Raw genomic sequence first — 20,427 nt, forward strand, 5'->3', positions numbered from 1 at the left:
AGGAAGCTGTTCATTACACAATTTTTAAGAAAGAAAAATTGCATATGGTCTAAATGCCACGAATGGAAAATATTAGGTAAATTATGGTTCTTTATATTGGATGGAATAGTATATAGCCATTAAAAATATCTGTGAAGGTTATGAAGCAACATAGAAAAGTGCTTATGATATATAATGTCACTTAGAAACATATGTAATATTTCACAGCAATACAAATTAGAACAAAATCTTAAACCAGATGCGAGGGAAAAATGGGAAAGAATAACAATAATTCCTGTATATTGAGTAATTATTATGTGTTAGAGACTTTGCTGAGAAATTTTCTCACTTAATTTTTATAACTAGCTCTTGGTTTGTTCATTTTGTGGATAAAGACAGTGAGCTTAGAGAGGCTGTGTACTCTTGTTCAGCCACGTTAAGTGATGGGACTGCAGCGGGAGCAGGTCTGCCTGTGGGATCCAAAGTCCATGCTTGAAACTGGTAATTTGCTAATTTTTCTGTGTGTCAGAATGATCTGAGAACTTTCAATAGATAAATGAGTGAGGAAACAAACCCATGCCCTGTGGCTCCCACCTCCTGAATTAGAGTCACCTGGCAGACAACCAGAGCCCCACACGGTTTACACCAAGCCAGGGTCTGGTGCCAGCCTGTGACCAGCATTTAGGACCCTCTGCACATTCTGTTTGTTGTATACAACACAAATATTAAAACACATACAAAAATACACAAATATTAAAATACAAAAATACACAAATATTAATACTGTGAATATTAATAGTGGTTGGATTTGGGTTAGAAGACTGAGTGATTTTAGTCTTTTTTCTTCATTTTCAGATTTTCTTTAGCTAGAAATGATGTTACTTTGAGTATAAAGATTTAGTAAAGAGAAAACTGAATAAAAGATTTTATTTAGAGTCCTTTTTTGGGGGAATATTTTATTTTTATTTATTTATTTATTTATTTATTTATTTATTTATTTATTTATTTTTTCAAGTCAAGGTCTCACTCTGTTGTCCAGGCTGGAGTGCAGTGACGTGACCATAGCTTGCTGTGGCTTCCTGGCTCAGGTGATCCTCTGGTCTCAGCCTCTCGAGTGGCTGGGACTGTAGGTGTCCACCACAATGCCCAGCTAATTTTCTTTTTTTTAAAAATTTTAGTAGAGAAGGAGTCTTGCTATGTTGCCCAGGCTGATCTCAAACTCAAGCAGTCCTCCCGCCTCGGCCTCCCAATGTGCTGGGATTACAGGTGTGGGCCACTGTGCTTAGCCTGTGTTGTTGCTTTAAAAAACCCATTGTGAAGGTGCATAAGTGGGGAAAATGGAATTGTAATCAAAAGAGGCTTAATCTTAGCAAAAATACTAAAAAATGTATCAGTCTAATGATGATTACACTTAATAGCATATATTAAATTTATTTGCATTACTACATTGCTTTAGAAATTAAGATGAACTATAGATTTTTAAAAATGGTATATTCATTATATCTCAATTTAAAAATAAAATAAAATAAATTGGACAATTACAAAAAGCCAGAGAGCTTGGCCCATTTAGCTCTTTGACAAGCAAGAGAGGAAACTATGATCGCAGAACATTTTTGTTGTGAAGGAAGAGGAATAAAATTCTTCTAATCAGAGTTGAGGAAAAAAAGCGTGAAGTGAGATATTAATTACAGGACACAGTGGACTTTATTGTTAATGTTCAACCTTGTGGTCCTCAGCGTGGGGAGGTAAACGCGGGATCTTTTGAATGAGGTCCCTGGAGCACTGCATGGGCAACAATGCGATACCTTAGATAAGATATAAATGATGTTCAAAAGTGTCTGTTTTCAGGAAGGCAGAGGAAGATGTCAAACTTTAGATAACTTGTATGTGTATTTTAAAAAAATCAACAGCTTATTTTTATATTATTGATACTATTTACATGGAATGATAAAAAATCTTGCATACGTGGTTGGACACCTGGAGTAACCTTAGCATCCAATGTCCAATAGTAACATCTTCCTCACTTTGCAGGCCTGGCCAAATTTCAGAATTCCTGGGTCAATTTGGAAGAAAACCAAATTGATTCATAAGGAATAACCAGTGATTTCATGAGTGATTCATGTGGACATGAATGTATATAATGAAGAGTAAGAGGAATATTGGATATATTTTTAAAAGCTGAGCAGTGGTGCCAGTTAGCCCTAGTCATAAAAGTCTTATTTTGAAAATGGTGACGTCAACAGCAAAGTCATGGAATCAACACAAGTGCCCATCAACAGTGGTTAGATAAAGAAAATGTTTGTATATAGCATGGAATACTATGCAGCCATAAACAAGAATGAAACCATGTCCTTTGCAGCAACTTGGATGCAGCTAGAGGCCATTATCCTAAGTAAATTAATGCAGAAACAGAAAGTCAGTACCATATGTTCTCATTTATAACTGCGAGCAAAACGATGGGTACACATGCACATAAAAAATGGGAAGAGTAGGCTGGGGGCAGTGGCTCACGCCTGTAATCCCAGCACTTTGGGAGGCCGAGGCGGGTGAATCACAAGATCAGGAGTTCAAGACCAGCCTGACCAACATGGTGAAACCGCACCTCTACTAAAAGTACAAAAAATTAGCCAGGTGTGGTGGTGCATGCCTATAATCCCAGCTACTCAGGAGGCTGCGGCAGGAGAACTGCTTGAACCCGGAGGCAAAGGTTGCAGTTAGCCGAGATCATGCCGCTGCCCTCCAGCCTGGGCAACAGAGTGAGACGCCGCTCAAAAAACAACAACAGCAAAAAAATGGGAACAGTAGACATTGGATACCCTAAAGGAGGGAGGGGGAGGGGGAAGGGTAGAAAAACCACCTAGTGAGTACTGTGTTCACTGTTTGGGTGATGGGTTCACTAGAAGTCGAAACTTCAGCATTCCACAATATATCTGTGTAACCAATCTGCACATACATCCTCTGAATCTAAAATTTAACAAAAATTCAAAAAAATTTAAATGGTGAAGTTTATTTGTTTATTTTGGAAACATCACTTTTCTTCCACACATGAGATGCAATGGAACTGGAACACATTATTGAAACACACAAAAACTGTGAAGATTTTCTATTAAACAATACTGTAACTTGAAAAGATTTTTAAACATTTTCATTAAAGATAGTCTCATGAAAATTAGCATTTTTTGTGTCTGCCAAAACTTCTTTGGAGAGAAAATGGGGAAGAAATTCCAGCTGATGTCTTTGTCTAACTCTACAGACAAGGGCTGTGTTGGCTGAATTGATGACTTAGCTGAAGCTATTGAATTTCTAGTGTTGCCTCAGATCACATCATCATTTTTGCTGTTAGCTCTGGTAATTGCAATTGTGTTCAACTCCTGGTGAGTGCAGCACATACCTCAAGTCGTGAGAGATGGAAAAGGACTACTGTTTTTTGCAGGTAGGCACCACTAAAGCCTTGGAATGGTGTCCGCATTCTTGGAGCTAGTGAGCTGAATCAAAGAGGAAAATAACCCTCCAACTATTTTGGGGCCTGATCTGTGTCATTAATAAAAAATGCCTTCTAAAACTGTTTTGTAATCTAGGGGAAATCCTCAGTCCTTACTAACAAGATGGTTCACTGTGTTCAAAAGAGCGTGCTACACACTCGGAGGCGTGCCTTGCTTTGTAGCCCTTTGAATGCTGGGTGCCGGGTCCGTCCTTTGCTGGGTCATCAGTGGGAAGTATGGTTGCCAGACGATGAGATGAAAGACATAGTAGCCGTATTTTTGGAACTCCAGGGAAAACATTAAATTGTTTGTACTTCAGAAAAGTCCTCAGTGGAGCATTGCGTATTTGGTAGAAAGACTGGAAACTCCAGATACACAGAGATGGAAATTTCAAGGGATAAAAACAAACATTTTAGCATGCATTTATGAACAGTTTTTAAAATAATTATAAGCCACCAATTTGATGACACTCTCAAGACTGCGTAAAAGTGACTTTTAAGAAGTTACATCTCATCCAGTTTGTCTGGGAGAATTCACGTCACCTACTCTTGACATGAGTAGAGATTTGCATTTGTGACTTGTGAGGAGAGACCTTTTCTCACTGATGTTATTGGAAAGAGAACTCCAAGGGAGGTTTGGGAAGAAGAATTTGATTCAGGTGCCAGATATACTTTACAGATCACTGTGGTTTTCTTACTTACATTAAAACAAGCAAACGTGCATCTTCAGGTATTATCTTATTTCTTTCACTTACAGACATTTGCTGCACTGTTCTTCCTGCCTCATGCAGCAGAACCCTGGGCTATGAAGTCACTATCACTGTACTTTTGGTGAGCAAGCCCTCTTAGCATTAAAAAAAATTACATGACAAGAAAAAATATGTATGTTTCAAGGCAACTATAAATATTTTTCTTTTAAAATATCATTGCTTTGGTATTTTTCATTGGTGTGCTTAATTTTACTTCAGGTAAAATGAAAGGAGGGCGTGAGATATTTTATGTTTATCAAAAGGAAGCATGGGTGAAAAAGGCTTGAACAGCATCACCACACTAAATCACAAGGAGAATAAGGTTTTTTCTCCTTTTGCCTTGCTGGCTTTAGGGCCATGCTCTTTTGCATACAAACTGCCCTTGCCTTTGGAGAAGGTGGTAAGGTTATGCTCTTAAATAGGGTAAGCAAATGTTCTGGAAAATAGTTTTACAGGAAGTTGAGATTTGGAGTGCTTAGAGAATGTGCATTATGGTGTAAGTATCAGAGTTAAACTAAAATCGCAATGAATATTAGTTCATAGTTCTTCTTTTAGTTTCTTTTTGCGGTATGCGCTAGTCACACCTTTAAAATGATCTGAAAAACTCCTGACTTTTTTTTTTTTTTTTTAGAGATGGGATTTCTAAAAACCCCTGGTCTCCAACTCCTAGCCTCAAGTGATCCTCCCGCCTCGGCCTCCCAAAGTGCTGGGATTGTAAGCATGAGCCACCATGCCCAGCTAGACTATTTTTGTTTCATTACCAAATGATGTTCTGTGTTCATGAGACTGATAACATGTTTGTGCATGTGCGTCTCTGGTTTTCACATCTTGCCCCTATTATTAGGGTCTTATCTTGTGAGGAGGTGGGCCACTCCATGTCCCTTCCCTCTCCTATTGCCACTTCTTTCATCAATGCCATTCTCAGGTGATAAACCTGGGTGCCCTGCTGGGAGCTCTGGATATGAATGTGGGCCCTCATCCCTGCTCTGCTCATTAAAAGCTGCGGGGTCTTAGACAAGTGACTCTCCTATTGGAGGATTCAATGAGATTAAAACCATAAATGTATCAATTTATTCTTTACCGTTTTAAAGCTTTGAGTTTTGAGTAAATTTATTTTGGTCTGTCTGCTTATGTAGACATAACAGTATATGGTTATTAGAATTATTAGGCTATGTATCTTGCAAAGGACTGAAATTGTCATACTTAGTTTCAAAGTGTGCAGATCGAATAACAGAAGCTGTCTGTGCAGTCCAATCTGGCTGATCCCACGCCTGTAATCCCAGCACTTTGGGAGGCCAAGGCGGGTGGATCATGAGGTCAGGAGATCGAGACCGTCCTGGCTAACATGGTGAAACCCCGTCTCTAGTAAAAATACAAAAAAAATTAGCCAGGCGTGGTGGCGGGCGCCTGTAGTCCTGGGTACTCGGGAGGCTGAGGCAGGAGAATGGCTTGAACCCGGAAGCGGAGCTTGCAGTGAGCCGAGATCACGCCACTGTACTCCAGCCTTGGCAGCAGAACGAGATTCCATCTAAAAAAAAGAAAAATCTGGTTGATCCCCATTGTGGTTTTTGAGACACTCAAGGTAACTCAGAAACCAGGAGATTAAAAAAAGAGTGAAGCTAAGGAGTTTTTTTGGCAGAGCATGGTGGCTCACGCCTGTAGTCCCAGCACTTTGGTAGGCTGAGGTGGAAGGATCGCTTGAGCCCAGGAGTTCAAACACAACATAGTGAGGCCTCATCTCTACAGAAAATACAAAAATTAGCCTAGTGTGGTGGTGAACACCTGTAGTCCCAGCTACTCAGGAGGCTGAGGTGGCAGGGTTGAGTCTGGGAGGTCTAGGGTACAGTGAGCTGTGATTGTGCCACTGTACTCCAGCCTCTGGCAAGAGAGTGAGACCCTCTCAAAAACAAAAAAAGAAAAAAGGGATTTTTCTGTTCACGGTTCTGTTGACTTCCTGGCCCTCCTTTTCTGATGCTAATCCAATAGAGTGTAACGACTTAATTTTGCTCTTGAATTGTACACAGAGGCTTGGTGAGAACCCTCCCTTGGCTGGAGGCCCGTGTGTAACCATATGGTGCTTCACGGAATGCAGATAATGGCTTTATTTTCCTCTCTGTCTTAATAGGTGGAAGCCTGTGCTAGCAGGTAGAAGATCGTTTATAAAGAATAAACAAAAGCATTGCGCTGGTATTATTCATGCCAGAGCACAGCAACTGTTACAGCTGCTCAGAAAATTGTAATTCCCTTTCTTTCACCTGCTGGATATTTTCACCCATGACCCTTAAGAGAATGCTGCTGATCCAGCCCTGCTGCGAAGGTCATTGCTCACAGCTCCCCACCTTGCTGTGTCCTTTGTTCTGATGTCACTGGGGTTGGGCCTGGGGCCTCTTCAGGAGGCTGGCAGGCAGGTAGGCTGGGAAGATGAGGGTTGGCAGTGTGTCCTCTTCCGGAACTACAGGGTGCTGTCCCCACTGTCACGCCCCACCACCTCCCGTTTGAGCCCTGCTTAGAGGGGAGGGGAGGGGTCCCTGCTGCTCAGGCAGCCTCCACCTCTGCATCCCTGTGGAGCACCTGTCCCTGTCCCTGTTCCTGCCGGGCTGCATGCTGACCCCTGCCCCAGGTCTGTGAGTCTGTAGGGTGGGGTTCTAGTTAAGAGTTGGAGCTTAGGATCTAATAGAAATGCATGGGACTTTAGAAGTCTATGTCCCTCACCCTGCCCTTCCCTAAAAAGGACACTTGTGTGTAGAAAAGGTGATATGGTTTGTGTTGGGTCTTGCAGCCAGGCTGGCTAGGGGTGCCTAGGCCTCTGGGATTTGCCCTCCTGGGCGGGGTGCTCTGCAAACTTCCTGTCCTGATCAGCCTTTCAGGCTCTGGATTATGGTGTCTCTGCCACCCACGTGCTAGGGAGCATCAAACCCCCATAAGCTACAAGCCTAGATGGGATTCCTGTGCCCTCCAGAGAGGGCAGATCCCATCGGTGCCGGAGAGTGAGCTTTTAAAAAGCTACTGCTAACGGAACACTGACTGTAGCTTAGATTGAGAAGTAACCCATTTATGTATATCATGGCCTCCAACCTTTTTGGCACCAGGGACCGGTTTCATGGAAGACAGTTTTTCCATGGAGGGGGGTGGGGGGTGGTTTGGGGATGATTCAAGCGCATCACATTTGTTGTGTACTTTATTTCTATTATGATTACATTGTTGTATATAATGAAATAATTATACAGTCACCATAATGTAGAATCAGTGGGAGCCCTGAGCTTGTTCTCCTGCAACTAGACGGTCCTATCTGGGTGATGGGAGACAGTGACAGATCATCAGATTCAGAATCATTAGATTCTCATAAGGAGCACACAACCCAGAGCCCGCACATGTGCAGTTCATAAAAGAGTTCACGCTCCTATGAGAATCTCATGTGCCACTGATCTGACAGGAGGCGGAGCTCAGGTGGTCATCTGAGCCATGGGGAGCGGCTGCAAATGCAGATGAAGCCTCACTGGCTTGCCTGTCGCTCTCCTCCTGCTGTGCAGCCCAGTTCCCAATAGGCCACAGTACCGGTCTGTGGCCTGGGGGTTGGGGACCCCTGTGATATACATGATTATATTTAATCTTCACAGAAACTCAGTGAGGCTCTTCTTATCTCTATTTTCTAAGAGGCTGATATTCAGAGAGGTTGAGTATCTTGCTGGAGGTCCAGCTGTGAAGTGCTGAGACCTCAGCCCAGGTCGGCCCGACTCCACGGCTGAGCCTGGACACGACTCTCCTAGCCTTCCTGTGTCCCGCCCTTCTGCTGTGCACCTCCTGAGAACCTTCGGGTGCTCTTCAAAGCTTGTGTGATCTATGTTTTTCTTTCAATATAAATGTAACCGCAATGATCTAGTGATGATTCTCTTTCTTTTTAAAACTATCACCTGGGCTGTGTGTGGTGGCTCACACCTGTAATCCCAGCACTTTGGGAGGCCGAGGTGGGTGGATTACCTGAGGTCTGGAGTTCGAGACCAGCCTGGCCAACATGGTGCAACCCTATCTCTACTAAAAATACAAAAATCAGCTGGGTGTGTTGGTGGATGCCTGTAGTCCCAGCTGCTCGGGAGGCTGAGGCAAGAGAATCACTTGAACCCGGGAAGCAGAGGTTGCAGTGAACCGAGATTGCGCCGCTGCATTTCAGCCTGGGCAAAAAGAGCAAAACTCTGTCTAAAACAAAACAAAACAAAACGCAAACAAACAAAAAAAACCCCAACTGTCATCTGGAGGCAATGACTGGCTGTCCAGAAGTAGATTGTTGAAACGCAAACTGTATTATACAATAAAAGGCTTTCCTTCCCACTAGCCCATCATATTCCTTAGGCTGGAAGATGAGGGAATGTGGAGCTGTGCTCTCTGCCCTTTCCTCCCTAATCATAGTGGCTCTGGTGAGTCACCAGATGTCTGGCCCACAAGAAGTTCCAGCGGAGCATGTTCTCATAGCTCTGGGCCTGAGAGACAGCAGCGCCCAAGGGCTGTCACGCTCCCCAGCCCATCTGGCGGAGGCTACCGTGGGTTTGAAAACTTACCTGATGAGCAGAGGCCTTTCAATTCCAGAGACTTCCACAACTTCCCTGGCGTTTTCCTTGGCTCTTAACATCTGTGCCTCTAGACTGTAAATCCTCTAGGGCAGGGATTTTGTTCTTTGGCACATTTCAGCTATTGTCAAGCATAATGTACAGCATACGTTAAAAACAGTACAACAACAAGGCAATCTTGTCCTTCAAATGTGGCTTCAGGTCTCGATCTTTCTCCCAGATACGCAGACATGTGTAGTCATGCGTCTTGTAAAATCGGCTACTGAACTTTCTGTGAAAAGTGGCTTTTATGAGATCCATTTTGTGGTGTTATTGCAAACTTGGGAAGGCATCAGATGTTAGAACAATTCAGCAGTTTTATACATACAAGGGTTTTTTTGAGCTTCAGCTCATAAACTGTCACCTACTTTAAAATAATTTTGGGATTAAAACAATGTGATAATAAATTCATACTGGCCAGAATAGGATAATTTAAGCAGGGAGACCCTCATAGCAACTTTTTTTTCTGGGTCATAAAGCTAATAAAATATTCTCACCACCTTCTAATGTTCCTCATATTTTATTGTAAATTATTTCTTGCTGACATTCTATTTTCATTTAAGCCTATTTTACTTTCCTAGGCCATGGGCCTTGGATAATTTCCATAGGTAAATTTCAGTTACATCTGCTTTGAAAAGGAGTGCTGGAGAGAGGGGAATGGAGCGGCCAGCCATCTGGATGAACTCTGAAGGCTTCTCAAATACACAACCACAAAGATATTATTGTGTGAGTGTAGAAAAGTTTCTTAATTCGCTGTAAACTGGTAAACAGAAATTATATTTATTTGACATGGGATAAACTTTTGAGGGAAGCACAGAGTAAAATGTGCATTTTGTGAAAATGACAGAATCTGAACCAAGAGAGCATTTACTTAGTACGTATTATGTGATGCGCCCACACTGGGCACCACGGGAGAGGCAGGAGACATCAGGCGTTTAGTTCCGGCTGCTCAGGACTCAGGGCTTCCCTAGACACGCAGGGCAGCAGGCTGCGGTGGGGGGTTAAGCGTCCAGATGGGGGCTGCCAGGCAAGTGCTGTGAGCTCATGAAGGGAGGGGACCGATAGAGCTCAGTCGTGACCCTTGCCCTGGACGGCTAAGTGTGCAATCACAAGTGTGTTCTTTTCTTGGCCTGCACAATTGGAATGTCCCCATGTCCCCTATCTCCTCACACAATCTTGGGCTTGGGGATTGGGGAGGAACATGGTGGATAATCCTTGGCTCTTAAGGATCAAGGAGGCTGCTCATCAAAGACACTTGCTGAAAAGAGGCAGAGCTAGGACTGAGTGTCCAGGGTCACCCCATGGTGTCAGGAGGTCGTGGTGGACAGTCTGAGGTCCACCATGAGGACAGCTGGGACATTCTTCCAGCTTATTTTGCTTTGAGGATCTTGAGCTAATTATGCATAAGGAGGAGGAGAGGCTGTGGGAGAGGAAGGAAGGACGTGTTCTTAGAAGGGAGATGCAGCTGATGAGGCCTCCCAAGCAGTAGGTTGGGAGGCAGGTGAGTCGGGGTGGTCAGCTTTCACACAACTGGGCCATCCCTTGACTTGTGTGCAGCACGTGGTGGGGATGGCAGCAGCCAGCTCGTGCCATCTCCTAGCATCCCTGGACCGCAAAACAGGCTTGCACTGGGTGGCAGGCAACCTTCAGAGGGTGGAGAGGGGCTTCCCGCAGGCCTGAGCGCAGGCGGCCACCCTCACTGTAGGTGTGCGTGTGTCCGTGCCTCTGTCCTGCCAACGTGGGTGCAGCACCCAACCCCTCCCTGTCTGTCCCTGTGTCCCAGGACTCGTGGTGAAGCCCTGGGCGCGGGCTTCCGTTGTTATTTTCTGAGGATAGCTTGACAGGGCGGGGGCACCCTAGACCTAGTGGAGCAGGAGGCAGGGTTGGCAGCTCGAGGCGGTTGGGGCTGAACTTTGCCGGGGAGGGGTTCTGATTTAATGCTTCGAGCAGTGGAAAGCTGCTCTAGGCTCCCGAACACAGGCAGGGCGTGATAAAAGCAGTGTTTGGGGAAGTGTAGTCTGGGAACGAGTATGGCAGTCAGTTTGGCAAATGGTGGGGAGAAGGCGCGAGAAGGGTCGTTGGCTGTGAGCTGAAAATCGACACCATTTGCAGTCGCTGAAACCTTTGGGTAATCTATCACCTCGTTTGCTCTTTCCTGTTTGTCTAATCTAGACGTTGGCAGTTTTTAGTGCACAAAGGACTCATCAGGGGAACATGTTAAAACACAGGCTCCTGGGCCCCACTCCCAGGACTCCAGCTCAGCAGACCAGGAGTGGGGCTGGGAACCTGCATTTCACTTTCATTTTGCTCCCCAGATGATTCCAGTGCAGATTCGAGGACCGCGTTTGAGAAAACAGACTCAGCTGCCAAGTTCCATCTGGTGTTGGTCTTTTTTCCTTTCTGTTGGGGCACTTCTTTCTGTTCTCATCGCCACTGGTAGTCCTGACCCCTCCATGATTTCCCTGAGCCTTGCTCCTCACTGTCCTCATCAGTGAACCTGTTCCCCTGAGAATGGCTTGCTCATCTATCTCAGGGGATACCCAGGCAGCCTCTGGTTCCAGCGACTCCCTGTCCCCATCACTGGCCTTCGAGGCACAGTTCATCTTCCCTGTGAAACCTGCCACTCTCACCTCCCTGCTGAGTAAGTGGTAACCTCTCTGCTTTCCATTTCCATGGCCTGTATTCTCTACACCACCTCACTTCTTTCAAATAAGAGCCATTAGCTGTCGAAAGAGCAGGAGCTTGGCATCACACAGCCCTGGGACGGCAGCCTGCTAGCAATGTGGCCCTGGCAGGTCACATCATGGCCCTCAACTTCAGTTTTCCCGACTGTAGAGTCCGTCCCACAGGGTTTGGGGAGGCTTAAGTGAGAGAATATGCAGTGTCCACTACATAGAAAGTGTTTGGACAAATCTGTTTCTCTTTCTTTTCCCTGTGTCTGGAATCCCCAGCTGGACCAAAGACCCTCAAAAGAGAAAGGCTGTGTTTTATGTTCCTCTCTGATCTCAGCATTGAGCTTGCTGCTCAACAGGTAATCATAATGCAAAAGGCGGTGATAGTAGTAGTGGTAATAGTAATAATAGTAATAGCAAACTTATAAGTATTTACAATATGCCAGGCATTACATATAACATGATTTATTTAATCTTCTCAACAGAGCTTTGAGGTTGGGTCTGCTGTTAACACCATCTGAGGAAACTGAGGCACAGAGTGGTTAGGTGCCCAAGGTCACCTAGCTGCTATGTAGTATAGTTAGTATTTGAACTCAGAAAGTCTGGGCTGCAACCACTGTATTCTTATAGCACTGAAATAAAAATAAGCCCTATTTTATTGTTCTGAAAAATGTCCGTCATTTATATAAATGGAGTAGTGTGGGTACGGTGGCTCACATGTGTAATCCTAGCTCTTTGGGAGGCCAAGGAGGGAGCATCACTTGAGCCAGGAGTTCAAGACTAGCCTAGGCAACATAGCAAGACCCTAGTCTACAAAAAATGAGAAAATTAGCCACATATGGTGACACCCACCTGTAGTCTACTAGGGAGATTGAGGTGCGAGGATTGCCTGAACCCAGGAGTTTGAAGCTGCGGCAAGCTGGGATCATACCACTGCATTCCAGGCTGGGTGACATAATGAGTCCCTATCTCTAAAAAAAAAAAAAAAAAAAGAAAAAGTTCAAAAAACAGAGAACTGGAGGGAATGATAGAATGAGTTCCTCTTTACTCAGCTTTAATGGTAATCAACACATGCCCATCTTGTTTCATTGGTGCTGCCACCTCTGTCTTCATTTTGGGTTATTTTGAAACAAATCTGACATCACACCATTGTAAATACAACACATTAGCAATTGTATTTACAATGAACTTGTAGATATTTTGTAAATATATTTCAAAAAGATGGGCCAGGAGTGGTGTCATGTGTTTGTAGTCCCAGCTGCTCGAGAGGCTGAGGCAGGAGGATTGCTTGAACCCAGTTCAAAGCTGCAGTGAGCTATGCACACCACTGTACTCCAGCCTGGGTGACAGAATGAAATCCTGCCAAAAAAAAAACAAACAAAAAAACCCCAAAAAACCCCCCAAACAAAGTTTATTCCCTCAGTATATAACCTCAATGCCATTGTCAGACTTAAAAATGTATTATTGGTAATCCTTAATACCAGCTATCCTGTTTGTGTTTAAATTTCTCTAATGTTTGCATAAACATTTTTTTGCAGTTCATTTGTTCAAATTGGGATCCCAACAAAAGACAGCCTATGCTTGAGAATGAATTTTTAAAGCAAAGTACCTGAAAAGGTTGTGTACTTGTTGCACTTTATTCAGCACATGTTTATTGTGCCCACGTTTTACAAGGCACGTTTTGAGGCTGGAGAAAGAGATTTCCAAGGAACTGCCAGCTGGCTGTGATGACCGGGTAGACTCAGAAACTGGCAGAGGGTGTTGGTGCGTTTTGCCTCTGAAGTCGTAAGTTTGGGTGAGTGACACAACGGTAGAGTCTTGACAGGGCTGGGGAAGGTGGGAGGAAGAAACAGCCCCAGGAAAAGAGGATGGGTGTGGCTTGGGGTATGTGTTTAGATTCTTCAGTCATATTCAGTCCAACATGTCTATTTCCTGCATTTCATTCTTCGTCTCTACCCTTCCACTTGATTTTTCTTAGCAGTTGTTATGTTGACTTTTCACCCCTTTATTAAAAAAGGTCAGAGACTTGGGGAGGTGTACTGAGTGATGACAGTGTGTTTGAGTCAAGTAAAAGAATGCGGTGGGGTAAATCCATGCTTTTAGGGCGTAATCCCAGAGGCGACAGATTTAAGTTTTTAGGTACATGCTTTTATTATTCAGGCTGGCTCTTGGTACTGAAAATGTCTTGACAAACGAGCCACCATTCAGAGAACTGGGAAAATGAACTTCTGTGAAATATGTCTGTTTGCTTTGAAATTATTCATCACTTTGTTTGGGGGGAACCTTGCCAAATTGAAAGTAGAGTATTGTGAATTACCTTGAGCCTGATGGAGTTTTTTTCTGTATTTAACCAAGATCACACTTTAAAACTAGACAGGGAATCATGGGTGTCTTGCAAAAACTCTACCACGGACACCAGACCTGCTGCTGCAGACGCATGCCTTTCGTCAGGTAGATTTAAGTTGTAACAGGCAGAAGAAGGAAAGCAGTTTGGCTTTGGTGCCAACCAGGAGATTAGCAATTTGCTGATTTCAGCTGTTTTATGGCAGCATTTATAAAGTTGACTAATTTTCTCCGCAGATATTTTGCCAATTAGCGTTAAGAAACAAGAGAATTTAGAAATAAACTTTTGCTCTTCCTATCCAAAGAAAGTGGTCTTCTGTTTTTAAAAATCTATCATCTTTTTCTTTGATGAGAGAAATTATATTTGACTTATATCTGAATTATTTTTAATGTTCATTGTAAGTTATTTTTGAAACTGAACAATGAAACTACAAGATTTTTTGTGAGGCATTTAGTTAATCTACTATGCTTAGAAACATACACATTCTTATTTCTGAAAAATTAAAAACATTCATCTTTACATTCAACATTCTTTAAGACTGTGGTGGGATTGTGAGTTGCAGTAGTAGCATAAAGAACATAAGAGAGAATGTGGAAAAAGCCATTTCCTTTCCCTTTTTGTTGACACTTCTAATCCATTGTCATTTGATTGTCTTTGTCACACTTGCAGGCCTTTCCAACCTCCAGAATCTAGGGTACTGTTACACATAACTAGAAAACTTCTGTGCGCAAGATTATTTAATGCTCCTCATTCTCTTTGCATTTGGCTACACGTCTCCCTTATGTCTTTGTATTAAACTATAGGTCACCAGTTTAGGTAACACAGTACACTTTAAATTTCTTATGGAAATCAGCCCTTGGTCACATTGTCTTAGCCACGGGCCAGGGCCTTCAATTCCCGCCCCCCCCCCAGGAGTTCACAGATAGAGCAATCAATACATTGTTCCCTGTAGTTTTAAGCCAGCTTGACTTGAGGTTTCTGTTACTTGCAACCAAATGCACCTAACGGATCCTGATTGTAATGAACTTTATAATTAGATGTTCTGTTTTGTATTGGAAATGAAACAGCATAATTCTCCTCTCCTGGCCAAGGAACTTATACTCCCAAAGAGACATGAAGAAAAGTGAACACTGACTGAGCATCGGCTCTGTGTGCTGGGTGTTTCAGAGACGTTTCCTCATGGAATGCTGAAGATGGCCATTATTGGGCCTGCTCCCTCTTCTTGCGGGTATGAGTGATAGGGTAGAATTGGTGCATCCTTTAGATCTTTACTGCATTGTTGCTGAAGTTATGCTGATTGTGACGATTTCTGGGCTGTCAATGGATTTTTACATGGCCCTGAGCACAGTGTCTCAGGGAGGTGGGGCTATTTCCAGTGTCTGAGCAGAACTAATCTCACTTTCCCCGCTAACAAGGTATTTAGGGTCACCTGGTGCATTGTTATTTGCTTTTCTGCTCACCTACTTTCCTTGCACACAGTAGAAAATTGGGCTAAGAGTAACATAGTGTTCTAACTATAATTAAAAGAATTCCTCCTCATTGGCCAAATGCAAGCACCTGGGGTTTTTATACTCTCAGTTGACTGAATTACATTCTAGCTGCAATGAGAGATTGCTACTATGGGTGTTTTCTTGTTTTCTGAATTCTACTGGGTGATAAAATGCAGCTACAGCTGTGTCCTTCTGTGGGATGAAGGAGGGTGTCCAGTGAAGTCCTCTGTGCCAGGACTGGGAGAGATGGTTGTGAGGGTTCTTATCCTTTGACCTTGGCCATGACCCCAGACTGGCTTTACCGTTGACCCTGCCCTTTTGATCTGCACAAGGCTGGTCTGGCCTGGCTGGTAGCCGCTCCTTGTGTGGGGGTTAGCTGAGGGTATATTTGATGGTGATATAGGGTATAGCTGTTGGTTGAAATTAGCTTGAGGTGGAAAACATATCTTTCATCATCGGCCAATGGCTCATTGAAAAGAAATTAGTCATGAACTTTACTCTCAGCTGAAAAGCAGTCATTAAGGGCCCGCCTCCAACAATAGGACATTTGTTCCGGTCTCAGGGTCACCTGATCCACACCAAGAGGGGAAGACCGGGTAAGGATGCTGTGCAAAACGTTTTCAAAGGTTGTAACTGGCATGTCTGCGTTTTGAGAATTTTTTTTTTTGGCTAGCTGTATATGGTTGAACAGTTTTCAGTTTCAAAGTTGCACTGTTTGGTGTTTAGATCCTTCCTAGGCTGGCCGTAGGAGAGTCCTGGGATTCTGGGTTAGGACAAGCACTACATGGGGCTGAACTCTGGGCCTGAGCAGCTGCCTTGGAGGGTGTTGGCTTTTCTCTTTCCTGGTGGGCGTGGAGGGGTGAGGGGGGCGGTGGGGGATGGAAGATTTCAGTGAGAGTTGTTTATTGCTAAAGGTCTACGGGAGAGAAGACGATTTGAAAGGCAGGATACAGTAGGTTAAAAAGGTTGTCCTGTACGAAACACACCCACAGAAATTGCACACGTGTAAGGAAAATTGTGGCAGGAAAGAAGCGTGGCTCTTTTGCCTTTCCTCATTTCTGCCCCCAATTTTGCCTTGAACTTGGAATCCTACGTTATAGACGTTGCCAAATTGCAACCCCCAATCAGGAAACAGATGGTTAGGCAGTACCAGAAAACACAAATAATTGTGTGGACCATGAACATTAGGAAACCCTGATGGAAAGTTTAGAACTATGTACCTTTTTTTTTGGGGGGGGGGTGAATATCAGACTTAAATAATGGGGAAAAGGACGGTCTAGAAATATTTTGCTAGGTATTGGAATTTTGTGGTACAGTAAATAATCAACTTCTAGTTTATAAAAAATCTGCTGTGCTGTATAATTCTTAAAAGTAAATTTTGTCAGTGATGGACGCGCTGAGGGCCGTGACTTCACCATGCAATAGATCAGGTAGCAAAACTGCACTTGTACCCCGTGGATATAGACAAAAAAACACTAAAAATAAATACATAGATAAATACATTTTGTTAAGCTTGTCTGCGTTAGTTTCCGTCTGGGTGGCTCTAAACACACCCTGGCCTCATTTCCGAGGCTTTGTGCTTCCTCTTTTCTCTCCTGGGACAGCTCTGCCCCAATTTTTTCAGTTTCCAGCCTTTAGTCCCCTCCTCGCCCCCTCCCCGAAGCTTCCTCTGGTGAATTCTCCCGTTCATTCATTTCTTCTTCTTCTTTTTTTATTTTTTTATTCGTTTTTGAGACGGAGTTTCACTCTTGTCGCCCAGGCTGGAGTGCAGTGGTGTGATCTTGGCTCACCACAACCTCCGTCTCCTGGGTTCAAGTGATTCTCCTGCCTCAGCCTCCCGAATAGCTGAGATTACAGGTGCCCGCCACCACGCCCGGCTAATTTTTGTATTTTTGGTAGAGACAGGGTTTTACCATGTTGGCCAGGCTGGTCTCGAACTCCTGATCTCAGGTGATCCACCCACTGTGGCCTCCCAAAGTGCTGAGATTACAGGCAGGAGCCACCACACCCGTCCCTGGAACTCATTCATTTCTATTTGTTTCTGAAAGCAGTGACTAAACATTACTAACCCCATTTTGGCACTTAGTTAGATGCTTATCACTGTTACAGAATACTATTGAAATTATCTAAGGAATGTAATACTTCATCCAGTTTTTAAAACTCTGGAAAGCCAGATTCAGTAGCTTCTTAGTAGCCTATAACTGATTCTTTTTTTTTTTTGAAACGGAGTCTTGCTCTGTCACCCAGGCTGGAGTGCAGTGACAATATCTGGACTCATTGCAACCTCTGCCTCCTGGGTTCAAGCAATTCTCCTGCCTCAGCCTCCCAAGTAGCTGGGAATACAGGAGCCCGCCACCATGCCTGGCTACTTTTTGTATTTTTAGTAGAGACAGGGTTTTACCATGTTGGCCAGACTGGTCTTGAACTCCTGACCTCAAGTGATCTGCCCGCCTCTGCCTACCAAAGTGCTGGGAGGGCATGAGCCACTGCACCTGGCCTATAACTGGCTCTTACTCGTACTGTTGTTAGGCTTTTCCTCTGACTCTCTGCTCAATTAAAATGAAGATGAGGTTGACTTCATACACAATCCCTTCATATATATTTAAGGAACAGTGATGTCTCCTTTTAACTTCACCTCTGCAGACCAAACACTACAGATTCCATCAAAACCTGTTACGGCATGCTGATGTTTTTCAATCTCCAATGGGAATATTAGTTAGCTATTAAGAATATTTTGCTAATCTATTATCAAATATGGATTATCCTTGGCAATAGTCTACCTAAAATTTCCCCTGTGAAATGGACATGGTTCCGTAAGTTTGAACTTTGATCGTCTTTCTAAATTCAGCGACAGTTCTTTTTTCATTACCTAATAACCACTTGCAAGAAGTCAAGTCCAGACTCTTCCTGATTTTGTAGGAGCTTTTGTGCTTTGCAACCTGCCCCGTGATTATGGTGTGACCTGTCAGGATTCCCTTTGTGGTTTCTTAGCAGAGCGCTCAGGTCTAGCATCATCAAAGAATGTCTAACTCTGCTTGGTAATGATGAAACTGGTGGGGGTTTTTGAATTACTCTTAAAAACTTGTTTCCCCAGGTAAGCTCATAGCCTGGATATTTTCCCGCATAAAAGATCAAACATTCCTTAATCTCTTCTCTATATCCCACCCCTTTGAGACCTTCAGGTTAGAGAGGAAACATTCTGAAGAAATCCAAATACAAACGGTGGTATGTCAGAAGAAATGGTTTCAAGTGCTTGCTACAGAGAAATAGCATTGGCAAGGCGGGATCAGGGCTGATGATAATGATACAGGTTTTTATATATCTGCAGGAGTTTTTTTTTTTTTTTTTTTTTTTTCCACTCCAAGCATAGCAGAGTTTCACCAAAGCAGGTAGGAAGAATGTGAGAAGGTGTTGTCACAAGATCCAGGCATAAGTGTGTTTCTCCTTCTTAGAACCAGCCTTTTCTGGCAAGCCACTGGATCTCTTCGAGCCTCAGCTTCTCCATCTGTAGAATGGCTACAGCAGTGTTACTTGCTTCCCAGGAGAGGAGCATTCCATCAGCAGTAAAGTGTTCACTGATCTTCCTTTTGTTTCTCTGTCACAGCCTGGCGTGGTCCCAAAATATTGTAGTAATCAATGTGTTTTGACTTAATAGGTTTCTGAATACTCCCCATGCTTCACACAGACCATTTTGGATCTCTGAAGTTTTGCACCACACAGCCTGTTAGGCAGTTGATCAACCTGTGGCTACCTTGTTTGTGGCTTATTTTCCCAGCCAGAGCAGCCTGGATCTGCTGGCAACCAAGCAGTCTTTGTTGTGAGAGGTTAACACGCTTCCTACAGTCTGCACAAGCAGGAGGCGGAGTGGAGGTGGGAGAGGTGCGGAGTTGGAATGGCTCCCAGGCTGCCGTCTTGGCTCGTGTGAGTCAGTGGCATGGAATACCCAGGTTCTGTGCATTTATATAAGGGAAGGAAGGCTGGTGGCCGTAACTTCTTTATATTTCCCAGTTGTCTCTCAGAAGTCATGAAGATCTGTGGGTATTCCACGTTTTTGGTCTTACAATGATAGTCATATTAGGCAAAGAGAACACAAAGTCTCTTAAACATTGGCTGCTTGCCTTGAATTTCAGTGTGACGCACTCGTTCATTCCATTTATTCATTCAACAAGCAATACTTAGCACTTACTCTGTGTCAGGCACTGTGCTAGGAACTGAGATTCCTACCTCAAGAAGCTTCAAGTTTATGGTGGAAGAGACAGGTAATCTTTGTGATGCAGGGTTACCGAGGCAGTGAGATGTGGGCCACGTGCTCTGGGGAACCCGTGGATGAACCAAGAATCTTCCAATGTTGAGGCTAGGGTGGATAGGAAGGATGCACAGAGCAGAAGATCTTTAGAGTTTGATGCAATACAGTGTCGTGGAGAGGAAACATAGTGTCTTGAAGCAGAGCATAGCTGAGATTGAATTCCAGCTCTTCTTAACAATTACATGACCAGGCAAGTTACCAATTTTTTTTTTGAACTTCAGCTTTTTCATCTGAGAATAGGCAAAGAAGATAATAATGTCCTAAAACTTCAGCATAGTGCCTGGCAACCATAGATTTTACCTTAATTAATTAATTAATGTCCAGTCATAGGTTTAAAATATATTAATTAATTAATGTCCACCTGTTTTCAATCTCTTCCTCTTACTGTTCCTCACATTGTTACTGGAGGCAAATTTTTGTAATGGAAAGAACACTGGAATTGGCTCTGCCACCAGCCTACTGTGTGACTCCAGAAATGCAGAGCTAGTCACACCTCCCTGTAGACCTCCTATGGGGTCTGTGAGGGGAAAGATCTGGGTTGACTTGTTTCCGGTGTTTGGCTATTAAGAGTAATGCAGCTACAAACATTCCCATACAAGTCTTTGTGTGACGTATGTTTTCATTTCTCTTGGGTATACACCTAGGAGCGGAATTGCTGGGTCATGTGGTAACTCCTTGTTTAACTTTTTGAAGGACTTCCAGGCTGTTCTCACATGGCTGTACCATTTTACAATCTCACCAGCATTGCATAAGGGTTCTGATTCCTCTACATCCTCACCAACACTTGTTACTGCCATTTTTAAAA

Source organism: Theropithecus gelada, chromosome 5 (genome assembly GCF_003255815.1).
Source record: "Theropithecus gelada isolate Dixy chromosome 5, Tgel_1.0, whole genome shotgun sequence".
Lineage (NCBI taxonomy): Eukaryota > Metazoa > Chordata > Mammalia > Primates > Cercopithecidae > Theropithecus > Theropithecus gelada.